The 16772-nt window shown below is 36.8% G+C and overlaps 1 pseudogene; it reads right to left on the bottom strand.

Annotated features, from left to right (window-relative positions):
- Positions 1-1980: 1980 nt before the first annotated feature.
- LOC149789848 (carnosine synthase 1-like) overlaps positions 1981-16772 on the bottom strand; it is a 38519-nt pseudogene continuing 23727 nt past the window's right edge.

Genomic DNA, 16772 nt, shown 5'->3' with positions numbered 1-16772 from the left:
GTAGAACTTGACTACTTCATGTCGACGGGTCACCCCATTGCCAGTATTATCATCATCGAATTAATGCGCGGCATTTACAAAACAATAGCAAGATGCTTTAGACGCTCATTGTGCAATAATTCCAACACAAAACAGTTATATAATTTTACTAATGGCGGCATATATAGCCAGATTTAACCTTCATAATTAATAAAAATACCTGAAGACCTTTACCAAAAGCGAGAGGCTCATTAATTCAATATGTATATGACAGCTAACTATATTGCAAAAATGCAGGGTTATAATAATTTAATTAGAAACGAATGGGTGCGAAAAAATTTTTGTTGATGTTTTACGAAGGCCAGAAAATCCCAGTCGCGGGGTTACATTATTTGTCCCCCCCCCCCCCACTCACAGAGCCCTTTGAGGAGATACATTATTTAACCCTTTGATTGGGATTCCTTGGTCGTGGTGCAAACCCCAAAATAGATTATATTGTCTAGAATCTCCTGATTTGAGATTCTTAACAGTCTGTGCCATTTTTACTCTTTATTTTGCTAGTACAAAACAGTATCACGTGCAAGACCCATGTGCCATCACCTTTGTTGAGCTTTACTCATCATGGAAACGGTTCATGCTGCAGGCCAGATGAAAACTTACCCGCTGAAATACTTTACAATTCCATCAAAGAAAGAACAAAAGGCTTTCACATGTTATGAAACAAAGCATATTACATTTAAGATTAATGCAAAATCTAAAGCAAGAAAGTAAAACAGATGACTCTACAATTATAATGATTTTATTGTGCATGAAAATCAAACCCCAACGACACCAAAATTTTAACTATCGTCGTGTCACTATTAAACTATTGACACTCTCTGACTGATGTGACCTCTACATCAAGACCTAAAGAGTAAATTTATATGACATTTACTCATTTTAAATCAAATATAAAGTATTCTTTTAACATTTAACACTAATGTTTTTTAACCAAAGTCTATTCAGTCCTGATTATTGAATGCTATGTACCTTAACTGTCACCAAGAAACTTCCAGACGAAAGGTATCTATCGCTATGGACTTTTATAGTGGTGAACATCTACTACACTTGGGTCAAATTAAAAGTTCGTCGAGTGGAATCGTCAAAATCAAATGTAGTACGACTTTGTTTATCAATATGCGCATATTTCACTGTGACATAACACCGCGCGACATTCAATTTAGATTGTACTGGATCATACCTTTAGGTTCATTTGATCCAAGCAATGTCTACGTACTGTAACATTGATTTTGCCGTATGCACCTGTCGGGGGGTGGTGGTGTCTAAATACTGACCATCCGAAGGAATATGAATTTATATAAATCCAAATGAAGTCAATAATTGCCACTATAAGGTATATATAATCAAATTCTTACAAATGACACCCATTACTGAAATAGTCTGTGTTGAATGCCTACATGACCCGTGTGGTTTGTAGTATAGGTTCATCATATATGCATCTTAGTACATTTTAATTCCGGATGTATACATTTTAGTTCCAATATATATGCATATTAGTTCTGCATGAATACACTTTTATTCATTAAATTCTGCGTATTGCTGCTACAACATTATGAAACATATAAAACCAGACACCCGTATCCCGCTTCCAGTCTGCATTCGCCAAAACTTGCTCTGGAACGTTTCCATTTTATATCCGCCAGAAATCAGTCAGGAAGTGATCTACATCGTAATCAGGATGGTCGATATTCAGTTCCTTGGAGATTTCCATAAGTTTCTGTTAGGCTTTTGAAAGATCTTCCTCCATCACAACAACATTGGAAAACTGTTCCTCAAAACCACCAGGACCAACCTCAGGATGTTGATCGAATAGGTTGAAGTTAATTTTCCCGGCTACCTCTAACTCTAACCTTTTGGAGAAGATGGCTATGCAGAGAAGGGATGCACATGATTCCCATCATCTGACCCTTCGGTATCCGAGCTTGCACATATGGCTTAATACTAGAAGCGACCTCGAATGCAGACAGGACCAAGTGATATTCCATAGATCTTTTTAATCCAGTCCCTGAGATAGGAGCCACCCATCCTGCCGTTAATCTCCACCAGTTTTGGAGCGGTTGCTCCATCTTAAACTCCACGCTGAAGACACCATTCTTCAGGCTAAGCTTTGAGCAGCATGGGTAAGCAGCAACGATAAGTAGTCGTTGTTTGTCATAAGAAAGGGCCCTTGGCATACAAGCAGCAGTCTCTGTAAATGTCTTGCCTCTTGTTGGACCATTGTCAGAGACAAAGGCACCTACCATCTTTATTTCATGAAGGATGAGATCCACATCATGCTCTGTACCAACAAGATACTCCATAACCATCAAGGTGTTTTCATGACCAAGTCCAATGCCAAAGTAGTCATTAGGCTCCTGTAACACTGCACGAATTTCCTTGTAATTCTCCTCCATTTCATCGGGGTTTCTCACGAGCGTGACACCAACAGCGCTGGACCCGTATTCCAATTTCATGATCAGAGGGAACTTTTGTACTTTCTGGACATTTTCAATGTCAGCTTGAGATCTCAGTGGTGAGGACCATGACGTGTAGAGGAACGTTTTTGGCCAGTGTGGGATGTCAGCAGTCCTTTTTGTGATGACAGCTAGTGTTTCACTCTTGCTTTTTGCACTCATGGCGCCCTTCTCAGTCGATCCTAATGATAAAAAGAAAGTAAATATAGAATTTGGAATTTAGAAAAAGGACAAGGTGTCATTCAATCAAGGACTTCGCTTGATTGTTTGGAAAGATGTGGTAGCTCATTTGGTTACAAAATGAACTCAAATCCAAGAGCTGCTTGTTAAATGACCACGCAGGCCATTCTTGGCGCAGCTGATTCAGTGTACGAATGGGAAAGGCACTTGCTGAAATTGCCTCGGCATGGTATGTCCAACAATGTGTACAAGGAGCCGATACAACCAACATAAACAGACATTGCTTGAATTGGTACATAACTTTAAGCATTTACGAGCTATTTATAGCTGTGTTACCTACCCAATGGGTCACCTGTGCACCTGTAATACTTAATATTACACATACTGTATTATCAGACGAGATTGCAAACATGCTGTCATCGAATATAGTAATAAGTCGGTCTTTGCGTATGTTGGAGTAATTTCCCTTACCGAATGTGACGTCCAATGATACATCTGTCGAACGATAATGATTCAAGTAAAGTAGAAAATTCATATTTTTTATGAAAGGTCGTGCTTTATACACACCATTTATTTGAAAAGGTGCTCATTCATAGTTGATATGGAATTTTGCGTTGACGTTTTCCTTTTCATCGACCATAGCTAATTAAATGTATTTTCATTTCCATGAAACTTCATGAACTTTCCTTAATTTATACGTTTAAAAATTTGACAATATCTTTTCGTTTAAATTAAACCTATGATATTGATTTCTTTATTTAGTTTAACATGATCTAATTCAGCAAATGTCCAGACAGTAGCAATAAACTCCATATATATCTACTTTATTCACTCTATCTTTTTCATTAGGCTACATATTTAGTCCACTTAATATATGTCTTCGCACTTTTTATTTCAACATATCAAACTGGATTGAAGGCAACACTTATATTTCCTATTTTATACAACAGATGTGTGACTCTTTAAGTCATTCCTGTCATTTTGAAATACATTTGTCTTCTGTGCTCAGATATTTAACGATTTTTCAAAAACGTGGTGGTAAAAGTAGAACAAAAAAGGAAGAACTGGGATGTTAATATACAGGGAATGGGTCAAAGTAGAGATCACATCATTTTAAACATATGGTATCAAGTATTTGGACAACTACCATATAATAATAGATCACATCTTTACTGATTTATTGATCCATTTTTCTTGCAACAAGATCACTATTTAATTTATAACTGCTATTCTGATTACAAACATTATTATTGTTATTGTTTATATATGTTCATTCTTTACAATAATAAGAGTACATGTAGTTTTTAATAACGTTTTATAAAGATGTCTTTAAATATGAACCTAGATTGTTGGCATAATGTTTTAATCTTGATTTATAAAATGATGAATCAAGAACTATAATCTCATATAATAAATTTACAAACAGCCAGTTTCCTTGAACGGATAGCAAGTTAATTTAAATACTGGCTTGCAAGTTGGATTCAACTGGAAACAACCCAAATTTGCCGTTTCATAACCCACCAGGTAATTAGGGTGTATGTTGTTTGGTTTAATGATTACTCCTATAAAATTACATATACCCAGATGTGCAGGCCCATAACGAGACTGCAGATCGGAGTCTGTGCAGTTTGTAGTTGGACTCGAATGCAATGCTCTTTCATTTAGTGCAAAATCATTTGACTGCAAATGTTTATCAATTGCAATCTAACCGAATAAGTAAATTTAAAATTTATGTAATCTACATTGATCTCACCAAATAACAATAGTTGGATTATTATAGTCTACCATGATTGCACTATAACCGTGTTACAAACGTTACAATTATTGGAATATACTTTCGTTCAAATATAACAGAATAAACAGATAACATTATTGTAATCTACCTTGATCACAATATAACCAAAAAGCTAATATTACAGATATTGTAATCTACCTCTAATCTTCAATTTGCACTGCTTAAGACATGATAGCTTCATTAATTGAAGACAAATACATGGCGATAATTTTCATCTTGTAAGTGCCAATAATTGGGGGATTGCGGACCATTTTCGTAGACTGCTTATGATACATGAGTTTATTGATCGACTGTAGCTTATAATAATCAACATCTATGTTTATACAAGGATACCAGCAATAGAGAATCAGAACTGTTCCACCCCATTTATATATAAAAGCTAGCAGTATCTTATATGCGCTTGTACGTTTTAAGTGTTTTTTTTTTTTTTTAATTCTGGTTTGACGTCATCGCGGGAGCCATCTCAAACCTACTACTTATCCAAAGGTTATAAAGTGCAAGTATATCTTTCTATGCAATGTTTCTGACGGATTAAAACATTTGTGAAAAAGAAACATTATATGTATTCCAACTGAGGGCTGATTATGCAGATTGATGACATTTGAATACAATGTGTTAAGATTGAATATTACAATTTAAAATATGTTCACAAAATACATTTTTCACATGAGTACACCCGTAATATATTCTCTTGTATGACGGACACTGTTCAAACACTTATACGGTCACGCAGTTGTTAAAGTGTGTCCTGTTCACTTGAAGTTTTAAAGAACCAGTAGGAATGCTATTATATGGCGGATAATTAAAATACGATAGAGGATAGATTTCCTGTCCGGACTGTGGTGCATCTGATATTCGCATGTTTAGGGTTGGAAGGAATTCAAATTCGAAAATAATTTTCTGGACAAAATACACAGTTGCAATGGGAGGTACATCAACTTTATAATAAATTGGTAAAATCACATAGAGCATAGTTCATGCACATTTTGAACTTATCTGCCAGGAGCACCACATGTTTTAAATCATAATAAAATCCCTACTCTAAAATAGTCCTCATATATGTGCTGAAATATTTATAGAGAAATTATTCAGTAATATCTTTAGAACATGAAACATTTGATAAGGTTTTTACTTCAATATTTCGTCTTGTCTTTAACTTCATGAATTCGTGATGGATGAAATACAAGGTTTACTTGAATACAACGATCACTTCAAAATACCCAAACGTAAAGACTGTCATCATGCCTGGTAGGTGAAGATGGCACAACTTGGCGGCTAGGGGAACGCAATCCTCCCAGAAAGTGAGGCAACCATCGATCTTAATTTTGTTTTTCTTAATCTGCTTGTAGATCTTCGTGGCATGGTTGTCATCCTGAGTATGATCAGTGAAGTCGAAGCAGATGAACTCTGACACTTTGTCTTTGGCAAAATGATTTGGGTTCGACTCAATCAATGCTACCTACAAAATATGAATCACGTTTTATCTAATTCGTATTACGTAGAGGGCTTGAGTAATTAAACAGAATACAATGGCCTGTATCAGTTTCCTCCTCGATAAAATATTAAGCAAATCTATGAAATTGCACCTGAACGATCACTAATGTGTAAAATGTTTTGGTCGCCAAGTCTGTTCTCACATTTGCACAGGCACAATGAACTGGTTAGAAAGCCCCGACTGCAGCAAATGCTGTTAACTACGTACACTAGCGTCCATACCATATCAGCAACATTGGCAAATCTGAGTTTGAAATTCTCCTCAGCCGTTCTGGACCAAAGTAATTACAAGTTGATGGTACTCCAACACCATCCCATAATTCTTAGCTATATTGAGTTAATGAGTGACGCCGATTGTCGTTCTCGAAAAAGTAACGTAAATCGCATAGGTTGTCAATGAACCCATGGTCCACTACATTGGAATCCCAGCGCTAGTCACAGAACTTAAATGCATCACCGATCATTTGTGTACACGATATGTACTTTGTCTGTTACGTAATATGCATTACACTTAAATAGGCCTGAAATAAATATATTTTTACGAATGCCACTCCACATTTAATCACACAAAATCTCTAGGGACGGACAATGTTAAGATTATATTCGAGGAAGGGCATGTTTTCAGTTGTCGATCATGATTCACGAAGTTTACGCAATTCATTATTGCAGATTTTATTTCATATATTGCAAATCGACGTACTTGCTCTAGCCACTAAGATCACATTAATGAAAGTTTTATCTGCGTGACTCTATACAGACAATGTGCATGTTTATATCTTAGAAATTGTCTGTCGTATACAATATCGATGAATTCTGATGTAAGTAATGCACATCCCAAGTGTCAAATTGGCTTTTCCTGACATTTCTTTACTTCTTTCCATTACTTTCTACTAGGCCAACATACAAATTAATGGACAAAAACTTCAATTCCACGAGATATTTAATTACGAGTTCTAAGATGTCTTTTCATGTTTTACCTATTCAAATTGTAGATCGTTGGAGAGCTACAAGAACATGCTAATCTGTATCCGTATGTCCAAAGCTGCTGGAAAATATAATTCTTCCTGCAGCCACCCATTTAAACTTGAAATAATTTTACAGCGTGATAAAACCTCTCCACTGTCTCTTTCACGTCAAAGTAATGGTAAATGCCTGTTCGGGTAACTATATGGGTACGTAAAATATATCATAACCGTCAAAGTGGTTTTTCTTGGCATTTTCATATTTCTGCACCACTATTTATCGTGCCTACAGCCAACCTAGTGGCCAAACGCTTCTGTCGAACGATACACGCGTTTATATTTTAAGAGCTGCAATAACATATTTACCTTTATTCCGATTTCCTGAGCTGCCGGCCAGATACAGTGCTTGCTGTAGTCACCTGCTCCTACCACAAGTACTCTCTTTCCGACCATAAAAAAAACTTCTGCGATCTTGTAATCATGGTCTCCACAAGAGGACCAACTGATATGCCCATCATCTTGGGATACAAGTTCTCGAATATCTGACAGTTGATGGTACAGTCGTGGCTGTTTTCCTCAATGTCAACAGGCGTAAGAACCCCATTTCTTCTGGTGATCACAAAGTCAATACCTGCAAATAATATATAAATATATACATATTCAAACAAACAAATGGTGCAAAGCAACATTCAAACAAATGCAATGATACAACGCAACTGTTAGAAATAGATATAGCACGATTCCGTGATTAAACCAAGACCCACCCAACATATTGTATGATCGTATTGTCAAAGATTCTGTATTACAGTAGTTCGTCAAAATCATCATCAACAACAACATCAACAACAACAAACATCTGGGACCGATCTGACAAAGATTTAATAACATAATTGATTTAGATGGTAGAACTTGTCGGGTTAGACGCTGTTATTTAATTTAAATTCTAACATGATCAGGTCTGTTTTATTTTGGAGGTTGGTAGAGTGTGAGTTTGTAGCATCGGTTGTACTCAAGCAATGGAATTACACCTTCTGTTTAAGCAATGCACTTATGATACTTCTAAAAACGCCACAAAGGCTACAAAATTGATATACACGTTTAACGTCTTCCAATACAGGCTCTAAAATAAATGACAACAACGGCTAGCTCTATGTTAATCGCAAGAAAGACGAAAAGTCTTTCCTCATGTCGGCAAATCCAAATATTCGCTCATCTCCGGGTAATCCAAAATATCCCCTTATATATCCGCAAAACAAAATATTTCGTCATGTCAAGGCAAACGAAAATATTTCCTCATGTCCCAGACAGTATTTCCAGTCTTCAACTGGTGTATGATCTATATAATTGGAGATCAGATTCATGCCTTCTTAGACGATCGAGAAAGTGTAACACTCATTACTCTCAGATAATAATTAAATTACATAAAGCTATCTTACTTAGCATGCTTCCCATACATGCCAGCCCATGTTTGTGGTTTAGGTAGTTTATGGTCCTGAAAGGGGGTGGGGAGGAGGAAAAACAGGCGAACTGGCTTGAAATTACGTCATCGAACAGAAACACATATTACAATGTACTAGACCAAGATATTAAAAAATAGAACAATGTATGCAGCTAAAAGGTACATCATGTTCGTTTGAACGTTTCGTGCCTTTTTGTTTAAGACAGACACGTTCTAATATTGTTAAAGAGACCGTTTGATTTAGGTTCTATGCATAATGCAGCCATTGCTTTATATACGATACATGTCTCTGTATCGGTTGTATTTGAGTTCTTTCAGACATTAGCTTAACCTACCAATCAAATCAGTCTGGGCAAGAAGGCATCCTCTTTCAGTGGTGTCAAGGTCACTATCGTGTGACATAATACTGTCCAGAACAGCGGCGGAATTTTCCCTGACATATATCTCCAAATTTTTCTATTTCGCCATCGTCAGTGACACCATATGCAATCAGGGTGGTTCTCAGAGGCTGGCAAATCGTATTGTTGCCATTTACCGGCTCCCCCACTAAAGAAATTCCGCAATTGACCTATCTACCTTAATCTCTTCGTGATCATTATTTATGGAGCAGACAAACCATGTGTGGCAGTTGAACACTATATATAACAAATTTTACGTATTCACATGTGACGAGATCCAATGAATACAGCCATTACGGGTAGACGGTCTTTGAAAGGATGTATCTAACAACAAGGCTTTCATTGCTTTGTGAACGGGTCTTCGTTTTAAAGTGTCAGATTTTGATGACTCTAGTCTTAGAGTGTGTGTGTGTGCTTTTGATTTTTAACGGAGCTTTAAAAAAAAATTTCAGTCATATCGCTACGATGTCTACAGTGTGGCAGTTTATAGTGATGTCTAGCACTGTGGCATCATGCTGCGGACACGTAGCATCATGCCCACCCAGCCACATTGTTTGACACCAGACCGACCAGTCCTAACACTAACCTTTTAATGCTGAGCGCCAAGCGAGGAAGCTGCTAGTACTATATTTATAAGTATTTGGTATAATTCGGCTGGGGTTCGAACCCGCGACTTTCCTCATCCGAAGCGGAGTCTCTAACCACTAGGCCACCAGAGCAGTGACAATAGACAGAGTGCAATGCGTCTTTGTTTTATGCAATCTAAGTATAGGGACAGCGGCTGTAGCAACTAGAAGTCGTTGACTAAGGGATTAATCTTTATCGTCCATACCATCCAATGACTAAAATGAATTACCCGTTTGGAAAACCCACACAATTCTATTTATGTTTATCTTTTATCATAAAACTAGTGTGCTCCCATCCTGCTCTCAGGTGCCATATGTATACATTGTAGCACATTCAAGAGACCTATAGGATATATTTTGGAAAAAATTGCATCTCCTGCATAGATGATGTACCAGTCTTGTAAAATTGAAATCGTCCATTGCGTTGTTTTCTTGATGCAATTTGACCAATGATCTAATCATGAGCATAGAGATCTTGCTAGAAAGGCATGACGAAAATTAAGAGTCTCAGCAATGTTCATGTGGCGATTTAGCGAGGACAATGAAATCAATCTAGTTAATGTTATGTTCATTTCTAATGCAATTTAGGGATTACTGAAATTGACACCATAATTGTACACATAAAATCCAGCAATGACTCTAACATAATGATGCCCACCGATTTCAACAACTTACATAAGGAAATTATATCGTTTTTAAATGGAACTAAACAGAACATGTAACTTCTATGAATAATCAAACAAGAATTAACGTATGCAACTTATATAAATATGACTGATATATGGATGAATCACCATGAATGATCAATGTATGGAATTCATCCACAAATACGAATAATGTCATCACCAAGAAGGAAGTATCCTGATTTGAGTTTCACTCATATATCATACTGAATTATATTTTCACACAGAAAATGTTATTAAATAATATTTTTTTAAAAATGGATGACATGTAACTCGTGGCGCCCACTTGACGAGAACTGCGTATTTCTCGTTCCACAAATCTCGTCGAATAGTCAAGGACACGCGACGCATGGCTCATCTCTCCTCCTAATTCCCTCCAGATTCATTGGTTCCAAAGCAGTTTTGTATTTAGCTATTATATTCAAATTATATCCGTAATAGGTTTACCACTGGGAGTCCCAAAACTTAGGTACTTCACTCCGAACCAATGATTCCAGCATGCGGGTTACACAAAACTCCACATAACATGTACAGCTTGTTGACGAAATGCTTTTTATTGAGATTATACAACGATAATTGTGGGCCATAAGTCAAATCTACCACCAGAGTGTTATAGGTAATTTGGTGTCTCACTGCAGGCGCAATGCACGTCCAGCAGTGATTACATCGAAATCTGAGATAGCCACTGCTGCAAATAAACCACGCTGTCCTCGGAAACGAAACCCGAGTAAATTTTGCTTATGTATAATGCACGGACATTTTACTACACCCAATCCCCGAGTGGCTGAGTGGTCTAAAGCGCTCACCGTTACGGATCGGTGGTTCTTTCCGCGGTTTTCCATGGTTCTTCCTCCACCTTGTATACTGGCTGCCATGTATAGCCTATCTTGTGCTGAAAAATGGCTTTAAACCCAACAACAACAACAACAACTATACCCAATTCAGTGGCATCAGCCACGAACAAAAACTAATGAAACCATTATAACTAAGAGCATTTCTACCAAAAATTTAATATAGATTTCAAAATATCTAAAATTATATTAGTTCATTGTACACAAACGTCGCATATATGCATGCAGGAATTAGAAGAAGAAAAAAAACAACACATAATCACAATAGATGATTTGAAAATCATTAGTTACATGCAGGAAAGAGGAAATATCCCAATATACTGAAGCTTCCATTTTTAACTGTATATAACGCTTATCAGTGCGTAGATAGCATAAGCCATCACCCGCCCTCAAATTACGACCTGACAGATGAGGCTCGACATCGTTCGCAAGGAGACAAACAATATTGGCACTGATATCAAATGACATTCTGGAAAAAGCGGGTATGTACTATTCTGATTAAATTCAACAGTGTATACCCTGATCTTATGGAAAATACAGCTCTGGGTATGAAAGCAGATGCCGTACACCATCAACTATAATCAAATTACGCATAGGCATATCAGGGTGTATATTTATGTTAGTAAATCAAGCAGGAAAGGCCTTGATCTCACAGCATATTACGTGACAACGCGTAATGGTCTACTCTTTTCGTGATGTGGTGCCCGTTATGCTTGGTTACATGTGGTACACTAATTAGCATTTCCGCATGACACGAACAATTACCGAGTCCCGAATACTAGCTACAGCTACCTTCTTTAGGTCATGTTGCATTTCCCTTTGACTCCAGGATGATGTAGTTAGCTATGAGAGATCGCACTTCGCATTGATTCCAGAATACTATGGCTGGCTAGGACAAACACCATTTCCCTTTGACTCAAGGATAATGTAGTTGGTTAGGACATATAGCATTTCTCTTTGACTATGGATACTAACACTGGCTAGGACAGACAGCATTTCCCTTTGACTCCAGGACACTAAGACTAGCCAGGACAGACAAGATTTCCCTTTGGAGCAAGGGTAAAATAGATGGCTGGGATAGATATACTCCAGTATACTATAGCTAGCTAGGACACGTAGTGTTTCCTATTGATTCCAGGATACTATAGCTGGCGAGACATATCACATTTTCCATTGATTCCTGGATCTTATAGCCGGTTCCGACAGATCGCATTTCCCCTTGAATCCAATATACTATAGCTGACTACTTTTATCTTAACTGTTCAAACAGACATCATTTCCTGGGTCGATATAGTATGCTGTTAAATGTTCTAAATTTGTTACAGGGTCAGTCTCTATAACTGAACGTCCTCTTAAATGACGGACACGGTCATGGATCCATTTAAATAGATTAAATTTGTTATATAAATGCCTCTTGAATTACCTCCCTTAATATCAGTTATTGACTAATGGAAACGACATATTCTGTGAGTTCACACTATTTTGCAGCCTATATTTGGTGATTTATGAACTATTATGATATACCAGTCTTTTACAAAGCTGCCATCGCATGCCCACCATAACACAGTTAGTCATAAACAATGAACCAAAGTAAAATGGTTCTAAAGAATTGCAAATTTCCTGGCACGTGCTAATTTATTAAACAGCAGCAAGAAGTGCTTGACGACGACCATAATACCACACCAATAGCTAGCGACCGAAAGTTGTTCTCACGGCTTAGAGTTTAGAACATTAGCCTTTTTGTAAATGTGCACTTCACTGACTGCTTATGCAAAACAAAAACATTCGCTCGCGTCCACGCCGGTTTAGAAGAGTGCAAAAACGTTAGCACTAAAATAATTTATTCTTCATTTAGTAACTCTTAAAGAAATAAAGAAACTAGATTGAGTTATTTAAAAACCAGGTATCTCTTTTAGTTTTATTTTGAACTGACAAGACCGGGACTATCATGAGCAAATCGATCTTGGTCAATAGATTGCGCTACTCAGTTATCAGTAAATAGTTCTGTGCTATATTCAACAAAGTAACAAGAAGATATGAGAATGGAAAAACTAACTCACATTGGTTGTCACATGTATTTCGTCATGACCTTGACATACTGTTGATCTCCAAACAGCACAGTCCTCTGTGCAAGACCATCTTGGGACTAAAACATGTTTAAATCCAGATTTATAAAGATTACTATATAAGTTATATATAAACTATTGTGTTCCATCAACACTTATGAGCTCTTAGCGAAAAATCGATGGTTGTGGTAATTTAGGCCAACCAGTATTTTTAATCAAAACCATTGGGGCAAGAGATTACAATAGCTTTCGCAAAGTGTACCGAAGCTGCATGGAAGTAACAATTAAGAAGTGTCCTATTCAAATGATGTTAATTATAATATTTGCAATCCAGTCATTTATCGGAAGAAGAAAAAATCCATATATTGTAGTGCGACTATAAATTTAATTTTCTGTATCCGTCTCTCCATGGGTCAGTCATTTGTCTGGTGCCACTATCCCCTTAAAACCGTATTGTGGAAATGCTACAACACGTATATGCTGCTTACAGAAAGAAAATCTTTTATAATGGTGTTATTAATGGACCCCTCTCTTATAGTCAAATTAAGGCTGTCAATGAGCAAATATTCAAAAACAAATTGCATGTAAACATTTTTAATTAACTTTATACACGCATGTCGAATGGAGGATGACGATAAGTTTTTGGATATAGGGTTCTGACCCATAGGTCACAGTTCAGAGAGATGCTTGTATGTCAAGGTCAAGGTCAGAGGAGGCGTGGCTAATGCAAGATACAACGTGTGTGAATATGCCACGGTGACCCATGGAATTCATATTTACCCTTGGCTGTTTTGTCAGGTTTAGTTGTCTCTATCAACGTCTCCACAAGCACAGCACCTCCTTGATAACTCGAAAGTGTTCCAGGACTACCTTGATGGTATCTTCACTGTCAGCTCTCCAATGGAATGTCACACCTCTACTACCGCTCCACATTACTCCGGAGCGTTTGACAACTATCTTAAAAAAGAAATAAAGAACAATTTTAGTGCCTTAATATTAGAAATGTATAGAATACATGTGAAAAATGTGTGACTCGGCCGGGCTTCGAACCCGTGACCTCCCGCATCTGAGACGGACGCTCTAACGACTAGGCTACCGACAAATAGTTCATGCGACAAATAGAGAGCTAGGAAAAACGTGAATCCAAAATAACAACACTTTAGAGACATATCGAGGCAACATGCTTCATTTGCAGTAAGCGAGAGTGACAGAAAAGCTGGGATATAAATCTAGAGGAACCACTAACTCCAAAACCAACTGTAGAAATTTAAATAAATAAAGGTATACGACAATTTGAAAAAACTGATTTTGAAGAAGTGGGCCCGGTGGAGCATTGCTAACATAGAAACAGAAAAACACCCACCTTTAAACAATGAAAACTAGCAGTGACTGATCGATTGTCCATACGTGCTTACTTCACATTTAATTCAAAGCGCATTAAAATTTCATTGTTTTATCTTACACAACTAATCAGCCGAAAGGTTTATCAACTTTCAAAATAGTCTTTATTAACCAAAGTGTTGTGTTAAACAAATATCTTTCTTACCTTTTTCACTATCCTTTCTATACATCCTTCAATACATTCTTCGACTTCAGCACTAACGATATCTGCCAGATTATCTTTTTTATTATCTATGTGACTAGTACGTATATACGGCCCTTGATTCGGATAAACCATGTCCGAGATGTAAATGAAAGCAACACTGTCTGGAAAAGCCAGCCCCACCCTGGACATGATGCTGCGAGTCCACAATTTATCGTCCGTCAGTCTTCTCAGTTTTCGGGAGCTGCTCGCATGACAGTCAAGATCAGCCTGTGATACAGAAAGGAACAAATCTGTAAGATAAACCATGAATTTACAGAGTCTTACTTTAGTAGCCCTCTAATTTTTCGTACGACACTCAATCTACGAAAATCATAAAAATACTTGTACCTTACCATTTATCTCTTGACGTCACTATTTATAAATAAAACTTTTCAAGGATTTGTGCTTAAATATTAAGTGAAAAATAATAATTCGTATTTGAAAGTATGAATTTTTGTCCAAATGCAAAACAAGATTTCAAGAGGATAAACCAAGTTTACATTTTCTGATGAGGCAAATTAGCAGAGTAATAAATGCTAATAAATATGGCTTATTATTATCAACCAAGGCTACCACTTCCGCAATTTAGGGACCATTGGTAGTTCACAAATTACAATTTACAACAACATGTCAAAGGTAACTTGATTATATACAGTTCACACATTTGCATTTCAGTTTGACATTTGGGGGATAGGGACATGACTTACTTAAGCATCTGGTTAGCCACTGCTATTTTCATTTATAAATATAAAAATGATATTAAACAATGTTTTTATATGTTTATTTCCATTATTTTACCTATGGGTACCTATTTGAACGGACAGTATTATACGTATGGTTTGCCAGAATTAAAATTACTGTACAAACAATGTAATAACTCAAACTTCGATCGTTTTAAACGCCAAAGAAAAGTGCTTACCTCGGTTTCCTTTCCCTCTTGTTTTTGTCCATTCGTGCAGGCCTTGGTGAAGAAATTAGCACAGTATGTGGCTCTACGTGGACGACTATAGGTCTCCAGAAAGGTTTAACAAGCCACCCCAAAAGCAATGGCTTTGAGGACATAAAGCGAAAACATGCCTTCTTTTATCTTAGACTTTTTCTTGGACAACCATGTAGTTGACAAAACCAGGACCACGTTACCGGGGCATCGTCATCCGCCTGTCATATATATCACAGTACAAGCAATAAACTAAACACAAACCTTAATATAGGCATGCTTGGTCAACTGACGGACGGGTGGATGCGGTTAACACCATATAGCCTACTATTGTTGTGGTGGGATATACATAAATTAGTCTTTAGTTTTTGAAATCACAATACCGTTGCCTAAACCGGAACTGTTTCGTACCGGAATTTATATAATGACATAGTCTATTTTACTTTCAATGATGCCATTGCCACTGTCAATTCGTCCTTCCAATGATAATATTTTGTGACGGAAATATTACTTGCTTTTCCTTATGTCATTCGCAATCCTTTAGAGAGTGGGGTAGGGAAGGATATATAAAATCAAAACCCTTGGATGAATAATGTTCAAATCCGCCAATCTTCTGTCTGGTGTTATATGCCATTGTTTAGTCTGTCATATCTATTAAATTATTCTCACCTGTGGCAGTTTTGAAATAGAGACCCTGTATAAATTTGATCTTGAAAGAACCTGTAATTTTTTCAGGGATACCGAATAGGTTACCATGAGGTGGAAAAGTAAAATGTTCAGAGAGAGTTGCAAGAATATGTCCTGAAAAAAATCAAGCATGGGACTCATACTTGGTTGTTATTATTATATATCTTGATTTATCACTGTAATAATATATATATATATATATATATATATATATATATATATATATATATATATATATATATATATATATATACCGACAAACAACTGAATATTGCTGCACGCATTACTATATAAAGGTTATACTAAAGAGCAAATAAGCAGATAACTAGCGTACACTACACATGAGGATCCATCTAAAAAGTACAACATATTTGCCTTTGTAATGAAGGAGCGAGAGTCGTGTGGTCTACATATAAACATCATTGGCGACTGACTCCTAGTCTTATAGTGGATGAGGATTTTCCAGTCCGTTTTGAAATTATAAATTTGCATATGTACATGGAGTACTATATGTAGGTAAGGCCAGCACGACACACATAGTTTCCAGACATACAACA

Source organism: Sinohyriopsis cumingii, chromosome 10 (assembly GCF_028554795.1).
Source record: "Sinohyriopsis cumingii isolate HCF-2022 chromosome 10, ASM2855479v2, whole genome shotgun sequence".
Lineage (NCBI taxonomy): Eukaryota > Metazoa > Mollusca > Bivalvia > Unionida > Unionidae > Sinohyriopsis > Sinohyriopsis cumingii.
The sequence above is the reverse complement of the archived record's forward strand: the minus strand, read 5'-3'. Positions and strand labels throughout refer to the sequence as shown.